The following is a 24,197-nucleotide window of genomic DNA, read 5'->3' as shown; positions in this document are numbered from 1 at the left end:
GAGTTGCACCTGGCGTTATTTCTGCTTGACTTCCTCATTTTTCAGGTAAAAGAAACCCTTCTTTACTTTCCAACAGCTACTACTCCAATCACGTTATTTTGAATTTATAATTGCAGGGCCATATTAAGAGATTTATGAAAATACTATTGAAATATCGTCCAACATCGCTTGATTACGGATCCTAATTGCTCTTTATATTCATGTGGTCTTCCTCCACCTATTAGCTTAAACTTTTGAAACAGTTGGCAATAGTCTCACTAAATTTCACATGGTATCAGAGTAGGAGGTCTTGAGTTTGAATCTTTCCAAGCCTCTATTTGTCTCCTTATTATCCCTTTCGTGAATGTCCGTAGTCTCGTAATTCGACTTGCATATATGAGAAGGAGCGGGTCATAATTAAAAATCAAATTGTAAAAAGCCTCTACAAGGAGCCAACATGCAAGTATCTATCTACACATTTCACCCTTAAAAATCATTTTGTACGTGACAAGGAGTGTTAATCTCTTTGGAATACGGTCTAAGGTACTTTCTATAATTCTATCATTGATGTGTTTGCTTTAAACGGGATTTGGTGGTAAACTGTAGGTGGTGGAAGGATTTAGACATAGAGAGGGTGTTCCCATTTGCTAGAGATAGGCTTGGGGAGCTGGATGTTAGGAGTTCATTTTGAACCGGAGTATGAGACCGCTAGAGAAATAGGAACCAAAATGATGGTCGTTCTTATCATTCTCGGCAACATCTACGATGTCTGTGGTACATTAGACGAACCAGAACTCTTCACGGAAGCATTGAGAGGTACAGTTGGCACTCGGAGGCTTTTCTCAGTTTACCAATTCTAATCTTACTTATTTTAATTTGATCAATTGTTAATTAGGGTCAAGTTTTATATTTTCCAAACTTGAACTCAGTTGGGATGTCGATGCCAAAGATGGATTGCCAGAGAGCATGCAAGTGTTTTACAAGACACTTGTTGATTTGTATGATGAAATTGACTGCGCATTTACCAGAAAAGGAAGGTCTTACCGCATCTTCTATGCAAAAGAAGTGGTAGGCCATTCGATGTTACATCAATCAAATGCGACTTTTACTTTGTCCACTTGAAACAGAATATCGAGCTTTTGGATAAGGCATTACTTGATGTTTATGATGATACTGGGAAAGCCATGCCCGAGAATGGAACATCAAACGGGCTGTACTAGGCCAAAGAAGCAGTAAGAGCTTTCCATATTACATCCGTTCAATTAATTTTTACTCGGACTGGCAGTGAAGATATAGTTTCGGTCGGCATCTCCATTAGTCTAAAAAAGAAGTTTCCATAACTCCTATTGTATGATGACATGTGCAAGAATTCGATTATGTAACTAGCTATCAAACTCACATATCGCACTTTTCTTTTTGAGTTTTGCTAGCATAATGGTCTTTGAGCTTCTATGAAAGTAACCATATATTATGAGTCACAAATTCTTGAAGAAGTAGACTCTATAGCCGTTTCTAATTATTTGTTATTTGTTTTTTTGTGACCCATAACAGATGGTTAATCTCACAGTGGATTAAGGGCAATCGTATAAGCATTTCTCTTTCTTTTTCACTAGTCTTGCATAGAAGAGACGTAACTCTCCAATAGATTACCTTGTATATTAAGCTATCGTATTAACTAATTACCATGTTGATCCAAGAGAAGAACCAAAAGAAATGTGCGCAAGTTGCATTTCCAAAGTTCAACTTTGTGGCCAGTACATGGCCGTTGCATTAGTCACGTCTGCCTGTAAAATGCTATCCACCACTTCATTTGTGGTAATTGGAGATCTTGCAACAAAAGATGATTTTGGCGTCCAATGGGTCCACTTGCGATGATGTCGCTTCGGCAAAGCCATATTAAATGGCTAAAATCATTCAAGTTGACACTTTCTCTCTTTGCTCATTACCTAATATCTAAATTGAGATGTCACAATATTTACTGAATATGCAAACCACATAACCAATTGTGGTTAACTTTTCCCGAGCAACTAAGCCAGGTTAGCAATTAATCACATGACGTGGCAATTTATTTAACAGAGGCCTTATATTGACGCATATTTGATAATTTGAGCTATTTGATTGAACAAAAAAAATGTATCTCCTCAATTATAAAATGGGTAAAAGCAAGTATTTGCGACACCATTACCACATAGTAGCAATTATTACATTCACAAAGAAAAAATGCTACACCTAATATTGAACTAACCTTTTCCATCACTATGTAGCACAAATAATAAATTGCCTATGTTATACTTATTGAACCATTTGAAAGTTTTAAAACAGTACGAGATATTTCAGTTGAAAAGATTATATGATAAAAAAAAATCGATGGCCGAGGAACTATCCTATTTTGATTAGCAAGTCCCTCGACTCTTACTTTGACATGTAATGCAATTAAGGAAACATTAACTAGAGTTATATTATTTTATGTTGTTGGGTAGCGTGATTGGAGAAAATTGTCACGTCGCGAACACTACAAAAAAATCGCCGTTTTGCAACGAATTTTCCAACGAAAAATTTTGCAAAATTCGTTGGAAAACGAATTTCCAATGAAATTAGCGACGAACAAAAATTCGTTGTCGCAAATTTTTCCGACGAAATTTTTTCGTCGCAAAAATTCGTTGGAAACTTCGTCAGAAAATTCGTTGGAAAGTTCGTTGGAAATGTCGTCACTAATTATTCGTTGCAAAAATCGTGGCAAAATTCGTCGGTAATTTTTCGAGGTAAAATTCGTTGCAAAACGAATTTCCGACAAAATTAGCGACGAAAAAAAATTGGTCGCTAATTCGGCGTCGGAAATTTTTTGCGACAAAAAATTTGAATTTTTTGTTGGTAATTTCCAACGAAAACAGGGTCGTTGCAAAAATTCGTGGGAAATTTCCCACGAATTTTGGGACAAAATTGAAAAACCCAGTATTTTGCCACAAACAAAAAAATTCGTCAGAAATTTTTTCCGTAAATTTTTGCGACGAAAATCTGAATATTCGTTGGTAATTTGCGACGAAAATTAATTTGTCGCTAATTATTCGTTGCAAATTTCGTGGCTATGGAAAATTCGTGGGAAATTTCCCACGAATTTTCCAACGAAATTCAAATTTTCAGCTTTTTTCAAATTCGTGGGAAAATTCCCATGAATTTTCCAAGGAAATTCAAATTTTTGGCTTTTTTTGCTATTCGTTGGAAAATTCGTGGGAAATTTCCCACGAATTTTCCAACGAAATTCAAATTTTCGGCTTTTTTCAAATTCGTTGGAAAAAGCTTCAATTTCGTGGGAAAATTCGTGGGAAATTTCCCACGAAATTGAAAAACCCGGTATTTTGCCACGAACAAAAAAATTCGTTGGAAATTTTTTTTCGCAAAATTTTGCGACGAAAATTTGGATTTTCGTTGATAATTTGCGACGAAAATTAATTCATAGCTAATTATTCGTTGCAAAATTTGTGACTAAATTAGTTGCAAAATTCATTCAAAAATTTGTCGCAAAATATTCGTTGCAAATATCGTGGGAAATCTCAAATTTTGCCGCAAAAAAATTTCAATTTTCGTTGATAAATTACGACGAAAAAAAAATTGGTGGCTAAATTCGTGGAAAAATTCGTTGCAAAATTTGTCGCTAAAAATTCGCGAATTTTGCAACGAATTTAAACATAATCTAATATTTTATTTTTCGAATTTTAAACCCAATTAAAAGAAACATTAATTTCTAGAATTTATATTTAACATTGAGCACTTAATAACGTCAAAATATTATAATAATATGAAAATGAAATACATTCATCAACGTTTTCCACAAGAATGACATAAATATTTTTTTTTATAGTACACATAATGAGAGAATAAATAATCTTGCACAATAAATAATGACGACAAAAATGAATAAAAAAAAACTACCCTGCTTTTAGCGACAATCCCCGTCATATAAATACTAAACAAAACTACTAAAGATACGGTCCATGTGTGATGCTCACTTCCTGCTCCAGTTTTAACAGATGCCAGTTGAAATGTTGTTGCAACCTCTCATTTGCATAACTTATGCAGAAATTGCCACGACAGCCTCTCTCTGTATATGCTGTACTTCCGAGGTTCTACCTGCACCAAAGTGTTATCTTAGCCATAATTTTCTGGAATAGATAACCAAAAAATAAGAGTAGGCTTCATTAAATCTGCAGATTCACACTGCATCTTCAAATTCCAATACCAAGTTAATCACCATAAAATTTCGTCATACTCACCGAGGCATATCTTATAGATGCAACTCAAAAATGGGCAAGAAGAGAAGTTACAAATATCAAATTCAAAGTCCAATAAAATCCCAAAAACTACAAAATGAATAGTCAAGAAAGTATACTATTAGATCAAAGTGCAGCATAAGTATGGCAACCAAAGGTTTTTCATCATATGGAGCACTTCGTAGATACAAAAGCAGAACATGCATTGCATTGACCATCTCTTCATTGGCCAACTTACCCAAGAAAGATACAACATCCTTCCTCCTGTTATTTCAAACAAGAATACTAAGTATCATGCCAAAACAATATACAGGTTCTCGATATGTTTAAGTTACTTCCTCAAAACCAAAACCACACTCTCCAACATAATCAGGGGAGATCAAGGTACTAAAAATACATAGATATATTATAAAAGGACATCCAGGTATTTCATACCTTGTAATCCCAATCCCTGTACTGTGAACCCTTCAAAGTACATAAGTGAAAATCCATTGCTATTGAAATGAGATCAACAACATGAAATGGTTATGACAATCGCCATCTGTACTAAATGATTACTTCACATAACATTTTAGACAAAATATGTCCATCCTGATATGTCTAAGTTCACAGTATATTCTCTGTAATGATTGACTACAAATTACATCTAAAAGTACTTTAACACATGAGACAGAATAAATTCTATAGAGAGCGGAGTTTGCAAGATAGCCTAGATCTAAATTAAATTGCAAACACTGCATCTTTAACTAAACATAGATTTACTTGCAACTCATACTCTATAGATGGACTCAACAGAGTAAGCAAATCTTCACAATTTAACCGGTGGTCTGATGGGTTTTACTGTAGGTCCCATAAATTTGTAGTAGATCCTCAATAATCGGACAAAGTATATAAAAACAAATGCCAAGCGCAATGTCTATACCTTGAGCTTAATGCCATTTCCAAACGACACATCACCTGTGACTTTCAAGCTATCCAACTCAACTACACTGGGAATAGACTCGAAGCGGCTCACAAAACTTCCGAACTGAAAAAGGCAGATATAATGAAACATGACATTAATATTCGTAATAGGCGGAATAAGGATACACAACTAAAGTAACCTTCACCTTATCAAATTCAGGTCCCAAATCAATAGAAGGATCTTTGGGATTAGTTCTGGCAGCATTTCTAATTAGAACTCCATTGGATGCGGTATATAGATCCAACTGCATATGAACATTAGAGTAACATAGCATTCATATCAAGTACAAAATGCAGATTGGAGAGTGTTCTGTAGTTTGTAATACCTGGAGAAGAAGTACATCTGAAGATGCATTCAGTGGAAAATAACGCGATGAAGGGACGGAAATCTGACGACGTGGTCGTCACCGACGCGGTCCCTGGCCTCGGTGATGACCACGTCGGGGGCCTTGTCGCGGTGCTTCGTGGTGAGCGCCTGGGCGATGCAGAGCCCGCTGTTCTCGCCCCCGACCACCACGCAATCAACTAGTCCCCCGCCGGCGGCCCTCGGCTGGGAGATCGCGGGGCCCTCGGCGACGAAGCATCGGATCCCGGCCTCGCCCATGGCCGCCGTCGCCCAGATCTGGGCGGGCCCTCGGCTGAGGTCTGCACGAGGTCGAGCGGCGGCCGACCTCGTCTAGATCTGGGGCGAGGGAGGGCTTGTGGACGCGGAACGGGCGTGTGGCGACGAAGGAGGAGGGACGACGGCGAGGTCGAGCAGCCATGGGCGGGCCGCTCGACCTCGCCCAGATCTGCTCGAGGTCGAGCGGCGGCCGACCTCGTCCAGATCTGGGGCGAGGGAGGGCTTGTGGGCGCGGAACGAGCGTATGGCGACGGAGGAGGAGGCAACGGCGGCGGTGGCGGTGACGGAGGCCATCATGGCTGGCGGAGGGAGGAGGGAGCGACGGAGAGGTGTTTGGCGGAAGAGGGGGGATATGAGGAATAGCAGAGAGAGAGAGAGAAAAATTGGGGTTAGGGCGGGGAGATTTGCCACGAAAGGGCGGGGAGCAAAATTGGCGATGAAGTCATCTGTTCGTCGCTAATTTTAGCGACGAAAATAAGAGTTTGTCGCTAAATCGCCAAAATTAGCGATGAACATAAGAGTTCGTAGCTAATTAGCCACGAAAAAAAAATTCGTCCCAAAAATTTTTATATTTTTTAAATTGGTAATGTCAAGTTCATGGTTAAATTCGTCGCTAATTAACCATGGATTTTTTTCGTGGCTAAATCCGTCGCTAATGATGATAACGAGTTGTTTGATTGAAGTTATTTCGAGCACTTGAATATACTCTTCCTGCCAAATTCTTTGGAAATCTAAAATTCGTTGGAAATTTCCCACGAATTTTCCAACGCAATAGTCTATAGTGTAATATTTTGTCAAGAATTCGAAATTCGTTGGAAAATTCGTGGGAAATTTCCAACGAATTTATAATTCGTGGGAAATTTCCCACGAATTTTCCAACGACATAGTGTATAGTGCAATATTTTGTCAAGAATTTGAAATTCGTTAGAAAATTCGTGAGAAATTTCCCACGAATTTTCCAACGACATAGTTTATAGTGCAATATTTTGTCAAGAATTTGAGATTCGTCGAAAAATTCGTGAGAAATTTCCAACGAATTTTAAGTTCGTGGGAAATTTCCAACGAATTTTAAGTTCGTGGGAAATTTCCAACGAATTTTAAGTTCGTGGGAAATTTCCCACGAATTTTAAGTTCGTTGGAAATTACCCACGAATTTTAATTTCGTGGGAAATTTCCCACGAATTTTAAGCTCGTTGGAAATTACCCACGAATTTTAAATTCGTTGGAAAGTTCCCACGAATTTTCCAACACAATAGTTTACAGTGTAATATTTTGTCAAGAATTCGAAATTCGTGGGTAATTTCCAACGAACATAAAATTCGTTGGAAATTTCCCACGAATTTTCCAACGACATAGTTTATAGTGCAATATTTTATCAAGAATTTGAGATTCGTTGGAAAATCCGTGGGAAATTTCCAACGAATTTTAAGTTCGTGGGAAATTTCCAACGAATTTTAAATTCGTTGGAAATTTCCCACAAATTTTCAGTTCGTTGGAAATTACCCATGAATTTAAAATTCGTGGGAAATTTCCAACGAATTTTAAATTCGTTGGAAAGTTCCCATGAATTTTAAATTCGTTGGAAAGTTCCCACGAATTTTTCAACGCAATAGTCTATAGTGTAATATTTTGTCAAGAATTCGAAATTCGTTGGAAAATTCGTGGGAAATTTCCAATGAATTTTAAGTTCGTTGGAAATTTTGCACGAATTTTCTAACGAATTTCTAATTCGTGGGTAATTTCCAACGAACTTAAAATTCGTTAGAAATTTCCCACGAAATTAAAATTCGCTGGAAATTTCCCACGAATTTTCCAACGCAATAGTCTATAGTGTAATATTTTGTCAAGAATTCGAAATTCGTTGGAAAATTCGTAGGAAATTTCCAACAAATTTTAAGTTCGTTGGAAATTTCCCACGAATTTTCCAACGAATTTATAATTCGTGGGTAATTTCCAACGAACTTAAAATTTGTTGGAAATTTCTCACGAATTTTCCAACGCAATAGTCTATAGTGTAATATTTTGTCAAGAATTCAAAATTCGTTGGAAAATTCGTGGGAAATTTCCCACGAATTTTCCCAGGAATTTGAAAATTCTAATATTTTTCCCAACTATTTCAATTCCGTCGCTAAATCTGAAGCTAATTAGCCACGAATTCTAATTATAACAACAACGACGACAACAACAACAATAATTACGACAACAATAATAACAAAAATTTATGAGAAAAAAAAAACACATGTCGTAATAATAATAATAATTGCAAATAAATAGTAAAAAGTCTCAAAAATCATATTCTTCATCTTCATCTTCGTCTTCAGCTTCGTCTTCGTCTTCATCTTCGTCTTCGTCTTCTTCATGCGCATCATCTTCATCCTCTGTCTCATAATCAAATTCTGTACCAACTTCAAAATTTGATTCGCGAATTTCAGTTGGATCCACATTGATCATCGCTCCACATGGATCTCGTAAAGTTGGAATGGTATATTCATGAGTTTCAATCGTGTGACGAACTTTCTCTTGTTGAAATTTCCAACGAATTTCGAGCACTTGAATATACTCTTCTTTGGTAATTTTTATATTTTCCCTACCAAATGGTGGAAAAAAAAATTTATTTCATTTGCAAGCTTCAACCAAATACCAAACAATATTATCATTTTCATGAAAAATGACTTCTCATAAACATTTTCAAGAAAATATTATATTTTCCACGAAATAAACATAATCTAAAATCATGATCGAACGTGTTGGGGTTTGTTGAGGCGATTGTCGTGGCTAATTTGCGATGAAATTAGCGACCAGATCTGGGCATAGTCGACGGCGAGGAGGAAGGCGAGGAGGAGATTTGGTTCGGGCTTCTTCTTTGGCGAGGAGGATAGCGAAGAGGATGACTTTGCATTTGTTTGCCGGCATTTTTTTGAAATTGGTGGCAAATTTTTCATGAATTTTGCAACGAATTTTTTTAAAAAAGCATTTATTCTACTATGTCCTGTTTTCGTGGCAAGTGGCAAATTTGCCATGAATTTTGCCACGAAAATAAAAAAAACGCATTTATTCTACTATGTTCTATTTTCGTGGCATTTATTCTAATATGTTCAATTTTCTTGGCAAAATTCATGGCAAATTTGCCACGAATTTTTAAAAAAGGCATTTATTCTACTATGTTCAATTTTCGTGGCAAAATTTGCCACGAATTTTAAAAAAGGCATTTATTCTAATATGTTCTATTTTTGTGGCAAAATTCGTGGCAAATTTGCCACGAATTTCCAAAAAAGGCATTTATTCTAATATGTTCAATTTTCATGGCAAAATTCGTGGCAAATTTGCCACGAATTTTAAAAAAAGGCATTTATTCTAATATGTTCAATTTTCGTGGGAAAATTCATGGCAAATTTGCCACGAATTTTAACAAAAGGCATTTATTCTAATATGTTCTATTTTCCCACGAATTTTAACAAAAGGCATTTATTCCAATATGTTATATTTTCGTTGGAAAATTCGTGGCAAATTTGCCACGAATTTAAAAAAAACGCATTTATTCTAATATGTTCTATTTTCGTTGGAAAATTCGTGGCAAATTTGCCACGAATTTTAACTAAAGGCATTTATTGCAATATGTTCTATTTTCGTTGGAAAATTCGTGGCAAATTTGCCACAAATTTTCCAACGAATTTCAAAAAAACACATTTATTCCAATATGTTCTATTTTCTTTGGAAAATTCGTGGCAAATTTGCCACGAATTTTCACACGAATTTCAAAAAAACCCATTTATTCCAATATGTTCTATTTTCGTTGGAAAATTCGTGGCAAATTTGCCACGAATTTTCCAACGAGTTTGAACAAAAGGCATTTATTCCAATATGTTCTATTTTCGTTGGAAAATTCGTGGTAAATTTGCCACGAATTTTCCAACGAATTTCAAAAAATCGCATTTATTCCAATATGTTCTATTTTCGTTGGAAAATTCGTGGCAAATTTGCGACGAAAAATTTTTTCGTCGGAAAATACCGATGAAAAATTTTTTCGTCAAATTTCCAACAAATTTAGTTTTCGTCACAAAAAGTCGTTGCTAATTTCCGACGAAAAATTTGTAAATCGCAAAATCCTAGTTTTTTTGTAATGAGAGAGAAATTGGGCGTGGGGACGGATATCAAAAAAATCATTTTTCGTGTCGGAAATTTGCGACGAAAAATTTTTCGTCCCAAAATTCGTCGGAAATTAGCGACGAAAAATCTTTCGTCGCAAAATTCGTCGGAAATTTGCCACGAAAAATTTTTGGTCGCCAAAATTCGTCGGAAATTTGCGACGAAAAGTTTTTCGTCGGAAATTTTGTCGGAAATTTTCGACGAAAAGTGTTTCGCCGCAAAATTCGTCGGAAATTTGCAACGAAAAATGCGATTTTTTGAAATTCGTTGGAAAATTCGTGGCAAATTTGCGACGAAAAATTTTTTCGTCGAAAAATACCGATGAAAAATTTTTCGTCGCAAATTTCCAACAAATTTAGTTTTCGTCACAAAAGTCGTTGCTAATTTCCGACGAAAAATTTGTCGTCGCAAAATCCTAGTTTTTTTGTAGTGAGAGAGAAATTGGGCGTGGGGACGGATATCAAAAAAATCATTTTTCGTGTCGGAAATTTGCGACGAAAAATTTTTCGTCGGAAAAATCGTCGGAAATTAGTGACGAAAAATCTTTCGTCGCAAAATTCGTCGGAAATTTGCGACGATTAAATTTCGGTTGTAAAATTCGTCGGAAATTTCCGACGAAAAATTTTTCGTCGCCAAAATTCGTCGGAAAAATCGTCGGAAATTTGCCACGAAAAATTTTTGGTCGCCAAAATTCGTCGGAAATTTGCGACGAAAAGTGTTTCGTCGCAAAATTCGTCGGAAATGTGCGACGAAAAATTTTTCGTCGGAAATTTCGTCGGAAATTTGCGACGAAAACTGTGTCGTCGCAAAATTCGTCGGAAATTTGCAACGAAAAATTTTTTGTCGCAAATTTCCGACGATTTTATTTTTCGTTGGAAAAGTCGTTGCAAATTTCCAACGAAAACTTTTTCGTCGCAAATTTTCGTCGGAAAATCCCGGTTTTTTTATAGTGCGAACCTTACGGGCTCGCGATCATTCCTACCGAGGTCTATTCAGTGCGACGTCCCAGGACGCGTCGCCGACCCAAAACCCAAACAGAGAACAGTGCACAAGCGGAAGCAACATTTCACCTGAACAATAAAACACGCGACCAAGGATAGCCATCGAACAACAACCATCATAAATACATACTTGCATTAACAACAGGGATTTACAATATCCATTGCAAAACAACTACACATATAAACCAAAATGGGTCAACGGCCACTAACATATACTTCCCCGTTCCAACCGGGGTACTCGATCACCGAACGGTCTATCCGGTCCCGGATCCCAAAACGAATCGGCACACCTGCCATCCTCAAGGCTGGGGTTCTGAAAAGTGGGGTTTAAAAAACAGTGAGAATAAATCTCAGCGAGTAGGCCCCCTAATCCGAAACTAGGCTAACATGCACCTCCCGGACAAGCATCAACTAAACACACAGTTGATCAATCACACGACTTAGGCCTTCGGGCCCAAATCAAGTATATAGTGACCCTGCAGGTTAGGCACATAATAATAATAATAATACTATGCCCCACAATGCACATACACATATCATTCAATTGGCCACGATCACACGCCACGCATATGCTTGCACTCGTTATGCACTCTTTGCACACTTGCAAATGTCATGCTCATGCTTGCACAATTCAATGCACACTTGCACACTTGCCAATGTCATGCTCATGCTTGCACAATTCAATGCACACTTGCACACGTGCCAACTTTCCGATTATTCACTTTCGACCCGCGTGAAACGCATCAGGTCCGACCTGCGTAAACGCATCAGGTCCATCAATATCCAACACTTCCTGGCCCGCGTAAACGCATCAGGTCCAGTGTCTCTAGCCCGCGTAAACGCATCAGGTGCAACACCGATCTCCATATACGGATCACACCCGCGTAAACGCATCAGGTTGGCCGTCTTCCGGCAATTCGGGCATCGTCCCGCGTAAACGCATCAAGACGGGTTCAATACCCCGCGTAAACGCATCAGGCTTTATGTGACCATACATACACATCCACCGGTTATTATCTGAACCCCGCGTAAACGACGCTTCAGGTCGATTTAGGCGATCACATGCTTATGCCAATCGTGCATAATCACATAATGCACATGTTATGCCAATGTTCAATATGCACACTCATGGCCATAACAATCACACTCGGGCACTCAATTTAAATTAGCCACAAGCTCAATTTATGCCACAACATGCTTAATTCACCTCTTAGCACGCCCAATGAATCAATGAATTCAAAACAGCCATCTCACATACTGGGCACCCAAATTCATGCGATTAATCAATATAGTCGAGCACACACAAGGCCCGCCATGCCCCTCAATTCTCGGTCACACTAGCACTCAACATGGCATTGTATAATCAAGCACAATTCAATCCCCAATTCAGCCACCACATGGTCCAACCAATCACACATGGCAATTCACGAACAAATCACATATTAGTCGTACAAGGCCCAATTAAACCATCAATGGGCAGCCACCAATCAGTTCGAGAGAGAGAAAAACCGAGAATATACAAAATCGGGTCCAAACTGGGCGGTTGCACAGTGACAGAAATCCGTTTGGAATAAATAGTAAATCAATTCCAAAAATTATGAAATTTGGATATGTTGTACAAAACATCTTGATGAACATTTTTCATGAAGAACACAAAATCCATTTCTGTCTAGAACCACCTCTTTTTGTCGTCCAAAGTCGGACATAAAATATTTCATTCGAACTGACCATCCGGCTTTCAAAATGCATTTCAAGCAGTAACCAAATCTCCTTAGAAAGATTTGAAATTTTTATATACCATAGACAAAAATGTCCCCAACAATTTTTGTGAAGGAAATATTTTGAAAATAGGTCTATAAAAATTTATAAAAATTCGAACAGACCCGAAGGTCGGAGGAACAGTGTTTCCGGCAGACTTATTTCGGTCCAAAGATGGACTTCCGAATGGCCTCAAATGATTTCCAAAAATTCCCAAATTAAATTATGTCAAACTTCAAGATGTTATGAACAACTCTCATGAAGAACACTTCCTCAAATTCGGCCCACACAAGTCACACCAAAAATAGCAAAATCCAGCGACGCAGCAGCAACCTTACCGGAAATCAACCAACATGCACCACCAAGCAAACCAAGCACAACCAGCCACTAAACCAATTATCCACAGCCCTTAAATCATCCCTAAATCATCACATTAGGCCATTAAAATCACCACAAAATCAGCCATAATCAGCCCACACTAATTAACCCCTAAAATACCCTAATAACCCCTAAAACTTGTATAAAGTGCATATAAGTCTAATTAAGGGTTAGGGTTTTCACTCACTAGGTTTAAGGCTTCAAATGTGGGCTGAACAAGAAGAGAAACGGACCAAACAGCAGCTGGATCAAGCCGGTTCAGCGGCGGCGCTCCGGCGTCCTCACGGCGGCACTCGGCGGTGAACGGCGGGCGGTGGTGCTCCGGCTGAGCTGGGCGGCGAAGGGGGATGATGGTGGCGGTGATATTGAGGCGAGGCGGTGGGGTGTGGCTGAGATGAGTGGCGGGGTGGCTGAGCAACGGAGCTGGTCGGTCTGGTGAGCAGCAGCAAGAAAAAGCAGGGAGCAGAAACAATGCAGCATGCCACAAAGCAGAAGAAGAAGGGGAGGAAGAAGCAATGATGAGGGCTGGTGGGGAGTCGAGGGGCTGGTCTGCAACGGCATGGGAAGGTCAGGGAGTCAGCAAGCAGAAATGAAGGACAGAAGCAGCAGCAACGTGGGGCAGGTTAGGGGTCAACAGTCAGCCAAGTAGGGGGAAAGCAGAAGCAGTAGCATGGGTGACTCAATGATGATGGCTGGTGGAGTTGGTGGGGATTGGTCAGCTGCAGAACAGATGCAGCAACAGAAGCAAAAACAGAAGCAGCAAGGCAGCAGCACGTGAAGGACATGGGGGAGCAGAGGAAAGTCAGCATGGTCAGCAAAGCAGAAAGTCAGCAAGCGTGGGGTGTTCGGCGAGAAAGGAGGAGGAAGTCAGCGGGGAAAGAGGTCAGCCGGCGTAGGGTGTTTTCAGCGGGGGAGAAGGAGAGGAGAGAGAGAGAAGAGAGAGACCAAAGTCAACATATCAATCAAGTGTAATCCAAGGGCTCACAATTGGTCTTGTTAGGCAAGCTAGATCCAAGGGCCACGATTTATTCTTACACAAAATATCTAGGGGCACTTAGGGAATGAGTAAGAGTGATGGGGGCATCAATGTCGAATATTTTTGGCCACTAAAGAACTAAATAAAACCAATTAACACTTCTAAAATTCGGATCCCATTCATAGGCTTAGGGGTAAAACGGTAATTTTCCATTTCCGGCCCGAAATTCCATTTTTCGACTATACCGATCCCAAATATAATTGGCCACATAAATACGATATTGTCCTTGCAAAATAGTGGCGTACGTACATGAAATTCGACACTCAAGTCCGGACTCAATTCCACGATCAATTTCGCTCAAATGCGATTTTAGCGTCTCTCACTAACGGGCGGCTGTTTAGGGGTTACGCGTATCGACTTAGGATTACTCGAGTCGTGACGGTCTCGATTTCCAAGATAACGCGAGGATTATCCCTAGTTCCGGGGGTTGCGATCGTTCGGAATAAGTTCGGAATTGTTCGCCAGGCGTACTCTCGGTCGTGCGGAATCACCCGCGTTCTGATCGTACGTCGTTGGCTAAACCAAATCCGTCATCCTCCTTGGATCGGCCCACATTGGTACAAAATATTCCCTCGTCATTTCTCGGAATCGGACTCGATTCGTGGTCGAGTTCTTAGGTCCACGTACCGTTTTCCTAGTTAGCCATTCCCTATTGATCAGTATCCCGAGAAGGATCCGTTTTGGGCGAGACTTACTAAAATGGAATGAGAAATACACATCTATTTCATTGATCACGAAAGTGGATCGAATTCAGGATGTTACAAAAATTACCGAAGTAGTCCCAGCTAACAAAATATCGCGAAAATGTCGCTCCACAGCCATCCTGTTACCAATTTTTTCTATTCGTATTGTTGTTAATCCAATGTTGACATGTGGCCATGTAATTGTATATTTTGTAGAGAATATGATGGGCATTGTACATTATGGGCCAAACTTGTATGTTAATTTACCCAACCACTCTTTATTCTTCTTCACTTTCTTTTTTTTTTTCAATTTATTATTTCATATTGATGAATGGGATAATTTCTTGAGAAATTGTTTAAAAGAGTTTACTCAATAATAAATTAATCATATAAAGAGCTTCACTTGATTTTTTCTGCAAAACTGAAATTGATAGATAAATGATCCTTATTTTTAATTTCTACTTTGACAAAAATAAATGTATAGGTAAAATGTTTCAATCAAATTGATCAAAATTTGGTTAGATTTTATGGTATTACATTCATATAGTTTGTTAATGAAGACATTTTTACCAACTTGATTTCATAAATGAAATCTGCAAATACTTTTGTTTATTTGGCCAAGTAAACAATTACTTTCAAATTATGAAAACAAAACAAAAGGCATGTCTAAGAATTTGTCACCTTAGGGTTGACCAAAGGCAGCAAATCGTCAAGTTTTGGATCTACGGCGACAAACATGAAATTTTGTTATCTTAGGTGAGGCCTAATGTGATAAGATCATGGTTTTGCTACCTTAGGTAAAGGCCCATGTGACATAATTGAAACTTTGCCGTCAGGTGACAAAAATCCATTTTTGCCTTTGGCTATTGACCTAAGGTGACAAAGTTAGGATTGGGTTGCCTTTGGTCGATCCTAAGGTGACAAATCTTAGAATATGTATTCTTTGGTCTACCACAAAGCAACACACCAGTTAATTTGTCGCCTTTGGTCTATCCTAAGGCGACTGTTGACATCTACATTTTGGCGATGCGTTTAGTTATTCATAACGTAGAAAATTAGGGATTGACCACAATCCCTAAGTAAAAATACTAGTTAAATTGCATATAGATGTTATGAGCATTTGTATTAACAGTAAAGACTTATATAAATTGCATTAGAGTTAATGGATTGGTACATGGTGGTTTTGAGCTTAATTAAATCATCCGGATTGAGCCCGCAAGAAAGTGAAAATCGGAAGCGATGAAGCTTTATGTTATTAAATTTTCGGTCATACAGGGAGGTTTTTGATTATTGATATACTCTCGATTCAAATTAGAGAGTGGAATATCAAATTGTTGACATCTATTTTTAATTGCCCAAAATTAATTACACAAAATTTAGGGGTTAATGTCCTTAATTCCTAAACAAAGAAATTATTTAGTTTCAATTGCATTACATATAGATATAGGTGCATTTTGCATTTTGCATTTTGCAATAGGAGCTGAGCTGAGCCCAGCCCGGCTCAGCTCCTTCCTCTCCTTCCTCCCCCTCTACCGGTCTTTCATTTCTGTCTTCCCTTGTTTCAACCGTCAAATTGACAGACAGCCGAGCGGCCTCGACATCCCTATCAGCCACGAACGGGCAGGTAAGGGAGCAGCAGGGGGAGGGCATTGATGGCTAGTCCCATATGTTACGGCTAGTGCTATCACCTAGAGAGGGGTGAATAGGTGATTTTACCAAATTAGATGATTTAAACGTGCGGAATAAATATAGTCGAGGTCAACAATTCGTATGTACAATATCAGATGAATGCGAATTACAAATTTGCATGTAAGTTGTTGTCAGATGATCGCGTCTGATGACTAAAATGATGTTTTGACGAACTTGTTTGACAGATATATATGCAATATAATATCAACAATAATAAATGAAAGTTTAGGGATAGAGAATACTGCATACAGATCTTTATAGTGGTTCGGCTTTATCAAGCCTACGTCCACTCTCCATGCTGGCAGCCTATTGGCTGTGTTTCAATATTGAATCACCAGAAGATTACAAGAGCAGTGCTTCACAGATGATAGACTGCACTATCACATACACTCTTCACTCAAGTAATTTTCTTTCTAAATTCACTACGTGGAATACAATAATCACAAGTGTGTAAGATCGAAGGTCTATTCAGACTTTGGAATTCTCGATTCTGGTTCTTATTTCTTGTACGACGTTTGCACTCCTTTTATACTCCTCTACTTCCAATCTATCCGTTGGACAGTCTTCAGAGGATTGATCTCCAAATTAACCCGTTGGAGATTCTTCCCAAAATAGGATGCATAGCCGTTAGAAAAAGAACCATTATCTCTGAGTGATTTTGATCGCCTATACAATCAAATCAAGATTTCCATAAGTGTAGTTCTTCGTGTTTAAGGAATGATCTTGTGATTACCAATTAGGATATCCTGAGATATCAATTTGATTATCTTGCATAAACTTACCAAAAATAACACTCATTGAATCTGATGAGTAATTTTGAGTCTGATAACAAAGTCCTTTCATCGACTAAGTCTGATGACTTGGCATTTACCTGCATCAAATAACTTTAGTGTAATTCTGGTAAGTAACAAATAGTTTTGTCATTCCTCAAAACTCATTAGGGATTTTTCTCAACATTCTCCCCCTTTTTTATGATGACAAAACTGTCTATATGCAATGTAAATAGTTTATAACTTTGAAGCACATATATAAAGCATTGTTCACCTTTAAAATCAATATTCATATTCTGAAGCATATAAAGCATTGTTAAGCCATATTCATATTCTGAAGCGTATAAAGCATTGTTAAGCCATATCCATTCACATCACTCCTATATAATACTTCTCCCCCTTTTTTATATCAGCAGAAAGGATAGATAGCATAATCAATAAAAATGCAGTAAATGCATGGTCTGGCATGGATGAGGAGATATTGTATCCAGAAGGAGTGTGAGTGGTTTGAATGTCAACAGATGCTGCTTCCTTCCCTTTGCCTCTTTGTTGAGCTTCAGATGGACTGTTTTCACAATCATTTCCTTCAAGAGGAAAATCTGCAGAAATTGCTGCTGAAGGAGTTGCTTCTTGTGCACTCTGATTGTGGTCCTTCTGTATGTCAGGCTGATTAAAGTCATTATTCTCAACATCTTGAGCATTTTCTTCCTTAAATTCCTCCTGCATATCATCATCTATGATATGTTCATTTTCAAGCTCCCCCTATCTCCTAGAAAGTCCTTCCTTAGCTTCTTTTTCTGCAGTAGCCATGTGTTCTTGCTGATTTTCCATGACTATTTTGTTGATGATGTCACTTAGTGAGTTCATCAAGTGTTCCTCCTCATCTCGTAATCTCTGAATTTCAAGCTAAGTGGCAGCATGTCTGTCTGCACGAGCTTGATGCTTGGCATCTTGAATAATTAGCCATTGCATAAACCTTGACTCTTCAAGGCTCCTATCATCAGCTTGAGGTTGTTCATCAGATTGTTCATCGGATATTTCCATCTCATTAGAATCATTGGCCATGGCTTGAGTTCTTTTGGCTGGTCTGTCAGTTCTGGAGACTGTCAGTTGCACTTTCCTCTTTCTTACTAAGGGTTCAATTGATTCCTCCTCATCATACTCATAAAAAATGTTAACAGAGCCCTTGTTCTGTGCACTCATCATTTCGGTAGGAATAATCTTACCCTTCTTATCCTTCCAATTTTCACCATCAAACCTGTATCCCATCTTAGTCATCATGAGTTCTCTAACAATCATTGTTTGAAGAGGTTTACCTTTGAGTTTTGCAGGAATGGAGATTTTCAAATACTCAAAGATAGCGGTGATCAAAGCTCCATAAGGGAGTTGACCTTTACTCTTCTTGACAGTTCTATACATTTGAAGAAAAATCATATGGGACAGAGAAATGGGAAAGGTAGTTTGAATTGCCCAAATCAACTTGGCCTCATATCAAGAGACATCAGTTTTGGAAGATCTTTTGGGTCTGAGACAATTGATGATGATTTTGTGGAGGACAATGGAATTTAGAGGAAAAAGAATGTGAGATACATGAGATGTGGAGCCTTTGATGAAAGATGAGTCACCAGACAGAGATCGATATGCCAAATCTGAAGTGATAGGAATAAAAGAAATTCTGCATGTTTTACTCCTAGAATGGCAGAGAGATCAAAGGCTGATAAATTGTAATCTTGTTGAAAAATAGAGAACTCAATTTCAACAGGAGAAATGAATGACAGATTTGAATAAAAGTAAGCCGTGAGTTCAGGGTAGACTTTATGAGAGAGAGAGAGAGAGCACATTCTTTGAAATCAAGATTTTCAATCAGACTCTGAATCTTGATTTTGAAATTCTCAAAGTAGTTAAAGTCTACAACTCTGTTATTCATTATTCCTCTGGCTAGGAGCGAATTGTAAGCAATCTTATGAGTTTTGTTTCTAAAAAGACTGTCGTTTTTCTTGTCATAAGGAGGAATTCCAAAAATGGGCACAAACTCAACAAATAGTTTCTCATCATTATCCTCCTTCCTAGTATCAATGTTTTTGCTTTTCTCCAAAGTCTGCTGTTCCTCCTCACCAACGAATTCATCTTCTCCAACATTTGAATGTTCTCCTACTTTCTCTTTTCCTTTTCGAGAAACTCCTTTCTTTACAGTCACAGGGGTTTCCTGAACATTAGAGGTTTCTTTAAGAACTATCCCCTTTTCAGCAATTGTAACAGCTCGAATTTCAATGTAATTTCGGGATCAATAAAACTGATATTATTTCGCATTTCATTTTAGTAAGTCTCGCCCAGAGCTGATCACTCTCGGGATACTAACCAATGGGGTAAGGCTAACTAGAGAACGGTACGTGGACCGGGGACCCTATCGTGAAACGGACACCGATCACGAGAGATACTGAAGGAATATTTTGGGCCAACGTGGGCCGATCTTAGGAAAGAGTAATGGATTGGGTTTGGCCAAGGCCAACGATGTACAATAGGGACGCAGGTGATTCTGTAAGACCGAAAGTACACGTGGCCAACCAGCCCTGAACTTGAACCGAAGGATCGTGACCTCTGGGACTAGTGATAATTTCTCATTCTCTCAATGATCGAGACCATTACGATACGGATAGCCCTAGGTCGATACGCGTAACCTCTAAACAGCCGCCCGTTAGTGAGAGACCCTGAAATTGAAAGTTTAGCGAGTCTTGTTCACGGAATTGGGCTCGGATTTCGATGTTGATTTTCGAAGGCTTAAGAAACTATTTTTGGAAATCTGACGTCATACTATGCTGGCCACACACATTTGGAGTTAGTACGAGTAAAAATTGGAATTTCGGTCCGGGGGTGAAAAATTACGATTTTGCTCCTGTGGGCGCCGGTGTTGTATTTTGAGGCCGTTTGAGGTTATTTTTCGAGGTCGATGCCATTTTTGGGTGGCCACGCATACCGGGAGTCGTTTTGGACAAAAACTGGAATTTCGACAAAAATTGGAAAAATAATATTATTTTATTCCCGAAACTTTGCAGTCGATTTTCGAGGGCTTGCGCGATGAATTTCGCGATTCCGACACCATATTATGTTGGCCACGCACATATGGAACATGTATGTGCAAAAATTGGAATTTCGGTTCGGGATCGAAAAATTACGAAAATGCCCCTAGGCCATTTTTGGACAATTCCGAATTTAGAAAATTTTTGGGGTTCTAACCAAGGTGAGTTAACTTAATTCAGGTCTGGTCAGCCCTTGGTTAGGGACAAATGACCATTTTAACCCTAAATTATTGGATATGGATTAATCTTGGCCATTGGATCAAGGGCAAAATTGTCCAAATGGCCAAGATTTTGACACTTGGACTCCACTTAGACCATCTTTGACCTATTTGACCAGACCCTCTCTCTCTCCTCTCAGCCTATTCGGTCATTTCCCCCGTGCCATTTCTTCTTCTTCTCCGTTTCTTGTTCTGCGATTCCCGTTTTCGCATTTTCTCTGCACTGTTCACGCCGGAACAAAGCACTTACCTCGGAGCCGCCGGCCGCCCACCAGCCCGCCGCCACAAAGACCCTTGGGGCCTCCTCTCTCATCCCGCCTCGGCCTACTACAGCCCCGGTTTTAGTCCAGAACAGCCTTCTCTCTCTCTTTTTCTCTCTTCCCGTTCTGCAAACAGTATCGCCGGAGCTTCGTCGGAGCTCCGATCGCCGTTCCGTCGAAGCCCAGACGTCCAGCACGTCCGTACGTCCCCGTATGTCACCGTCCGTACGGTGTCCGTACGGGTGGTACTGTAGCTGCCCCGTACGGTCCGTACACCGTCGCCGTACGCCGTCGTCGGAAACGTGCCGCCGGTTCTACTGTTCACCAGTAATCGGCCGCCGTTCCTCGTCGTCGTGGTCCAAGATTAAGTGAGTAAAATTCTTAAACCCGGATTAGGACTGATAGTGCATTTTTCTGGACTGATTTAGGGATGCTAGTACTGGCAGTGAAAAATATTGTGTACCGATTGATAGGAATTATTATCGGGAAAATTGTTGTGAATCATTGAGGATTTATTGGGGAGAGTAATTAGATTAAATGACCAATTTAGGAGCCCATTGGAAAATTACCGGGTATGTCCGGGTTGACTGGTGGTACGTAATTTGTACTTAAGTGTGATTAATTGTGTACTGCCATGTCGCTTGTTGTGTGGCTGATTATTGTGGTGTGCGATTGGCCACTGTTTGGCTTGCAATTACTTATTGATTTGTGAATCGCACGTTAGGCCACACGGTATTAATTGGGCCAATTGAGCACGTGTTGTGATATTGAGTATTTGAATTATGTTGGTGCTCGTGGTGCATTACATTGCATAACATGGACACGCATTGTGTATGCCAAGAGTGAGGCATGTGATGAAGTTGTGCGAGAATGCGTGTCTGCCATGAGCATGTGATCACCTAAAATACCCTGAAACGTTTTACGCTGGGTTCAGATAATAATGAGTTGTGTGATCACCTAAGGGACTTCGGGTCGTGACCTTCGGGTCGATACCGTCCTCATGCACTTTGAAGCAGGACGATGCCCGGTACGTCCGGAAGGCGACCATCCTCATGCACTTTGAAGCAGGCTCTGGTTCGCAAGGAGAACAGTGTTGCGCCTCATGCACTTTGAAGCAGGCTAGAGACACTGGGCTAGATCGGTTGCTGCGCCTCATGCACTTTGAAGCAGGCTAGACACATGGCCGTGAAAAATTAATGACTCGAGTCGTAATAATAATGAATTGGGCAAGTGTGCCAGTGTGGGCCAGTGGGCCGGAGAAATGCGCATGACATGTCGACGACATTTGCATGCATGAACATGCATAAACTAGCATACGAAGGTGTGAGAATCAGTGCATGAGCATGTGATTGGCATACGGGTGATCATACGTGCTACGTATGTGCCATGATTATTATATGTTGATCCGTCTAACCTGCAGGGTCTGAAAATGGTTTGATTATTGTCGTGTTGTGATTATAAATATTTGTTTCCGGTCAGGAGATTGCATGCTAGCCTAGCCTAGGTTTAGGGGTTGAACTTACTGAGATTTATCTCACGGTTGTGTATACCGAAACATTTCAGACCCCCAGCCGTAGGATGCCGAGGACACCACCTCTTTTTGGGATACCGCATCATATCCAGCGGTCGTCTAGCGTACATCCTTGTGGAGACGGAGCAGCCTATGTGAGATATACTCGGTTTTGTTGTGAACGTGGGGGAGGATTACTACCACGCCCAGGAGTACGTGGCTTGGTATTATAGGGGGGCTGACGGCGTGATCGGACCCCCACTTTTGATCGAGTAGCTGCTGGTGTATGCTTTTCACTATCGTTGTATAGTTGAAGGTTGTAAAAAGTTTTCTATGGCAATGCTAGTGTATATATATTTTCACAGTTGTTTGATTGCTGGTTGTTCTACCTTGGTCTCATGTGTTTATTTGTACGGGTGTATATATATATATTTATATACGTGCTTCCGTATGTGATTGATCTCTGATTGGGTGTTGGGTCGGCGACGTTTCCTGGGAACGTTGCACCATAATCGACCATGACGGGATGTTGCGTTCCAGTGGGGTACGGGGCGTGACAGCAATAGGTGATCTTCCAAGCCTTATATCCTTCTCATATTCCTCCATAACTTCACGTTCAGATAGAAAACCTAATGTTTTATACACGGCATTTATAATACTCTGGTCACTCCGATTTTCTCGAAGTACTCTAATGGTTTTTATCAGTCGTCTTGCCATAACAAAATGATCACGTTCTTGAACAGGGATTCGTGGAGATTTATTACCTTCAGATGACTCTTTCTCAGAGCTCGAGTCAGAGATATCAATTTTCTCTGCTTCTCCATCTTTGTCTGCTCTGGTGAATATTCCTGCGATTCGGTTCGATCATCTGGAACCCTTGATTCTTTTCTTTGATTCAGTAATCGATTTCGGTGCCATTGAAGAGATTTTTGAGTTTCCGAAGAGAAAGATGAGATCTTTTAGGGTAAAACGTGTGTTTGGAGATCTTTAGGGTTTCAGAGAGTAGAATGTATGTTCGGAGAGAGTGTGAGAATGAGAGAGAAGATGAAAAAGGTTTTAAACTGAGGAGTACAATATATCGATTTTTACAAAACCCCTTTTGGAAACTGTCAATTGACAGTTATGGGAAATTTCGGAAATTATATTCCGAAAATTTTGGGATTATAATTCTCAAACGGTATCAATTAAGACAACTAATTTCAAACAATTATTACATTCAAAATATATGAGATATACATACCTTTTATAAGATGAGTTGCGCACCAAAATCAAATATTTCAAATATATGCTTGATCAAATAAGTCATCAGATGCAATGAGACTTTATATTGCACAGCTCAATAAAGTGGGTTAATGATGTTTAGTTTATCTCTAATAAGCTCAAAACTTTTCTTTTCTAAAGGTTTTGTAAAAATGTCAGCTAATTGCTCTTTAGTGTCAATGAATTGAACATAAATATCTCCCTTTAAAACATGGTCACGAATGAAATGATTTTTAATATCGATATGCTTAGCTCTTGAATGCAGAATTGGATTCTTGGTCAGATTGATGGCGCTGGTATTGTCACACTTGATCTCCACAGTTGAGTCTCTGATGTTGAAGTCTCTCAATTGTTATTTCATCCAAAGAATTTGAATACAACAACTTCTAAGTGAGACGTATTCAGCTTCTGCCGTTGAAAGAGCTACAGTTTGTTGCTTCTTTGAATACCATGAAACAAGCATGTGTCCTAACAATTGACACGTTCCAGAAGTGCTCTTCCTGTCTATTTTGCAACCAGCATAATCAGCATCAGAATATCCAATAAGAGTAAAATTTGATCCCTTAGGATACTACAATC

General features: G+C 39.3%; 2 long non-coding RNA genes across 2 annotated transcripts; both read right to left on the bottom strand.

The window, feature by feature from the left end:
• Positions 1-3,748: 3,748 nt before the first annotated feature.
• Positions 3,749-4,744, bottom strand: LOC130138300 (uncharacterized). Its single transcript, XR_008816707.1, has 2 exons — positions 4,683-4,744; positions 3,749-4,511 (listed from the first exon to the last, which is right to left on the bottom strand). It is a non-coding gene; the product is annotated as an uncharacterized LOC130138300 (long non-coding RNA).
• Positions 4,745-5,004: 260 nt separating this feature from the next.
• LOC130138301 (uncharacterized) lies at positions 5,005-5,816 on the bottom strand. The gene is made up of 3 exons (XR_008816708.1): positions 5,537-5,816; positions 5,357-5,455; positions 5,005-5,274 (listed from the first exon to the last, which is right to left on the bottom strand). It is a non-coding gene; the product is annotated as an uncharacterized LOC130138301 (long non-coding RNA).
• Positions 5,817-24,197: the final 18,381 nt, after the last annotated feature.

This window comes from Syzygium oleosum, unplaced genomic scaffold (genome assembly GCF_021117445.2).
Source record: "Syzygium oleosum isolate NSW1041296 unplaced genomic scaffold, Sole_v2.1 Sole_v2.05, whole genome shotgun sequence".
In the NCBI taxonomy this organism is placed as follows: Eukaryota; Viridiplantae; Streptophyta; class Magnoliopsida; order Myrtales; family Myrtaceae; genus Syzygium; species Syzygium oleosum.
This window is presented reverse-complemented; position numbering and strand designations above follow the sequence as displayed.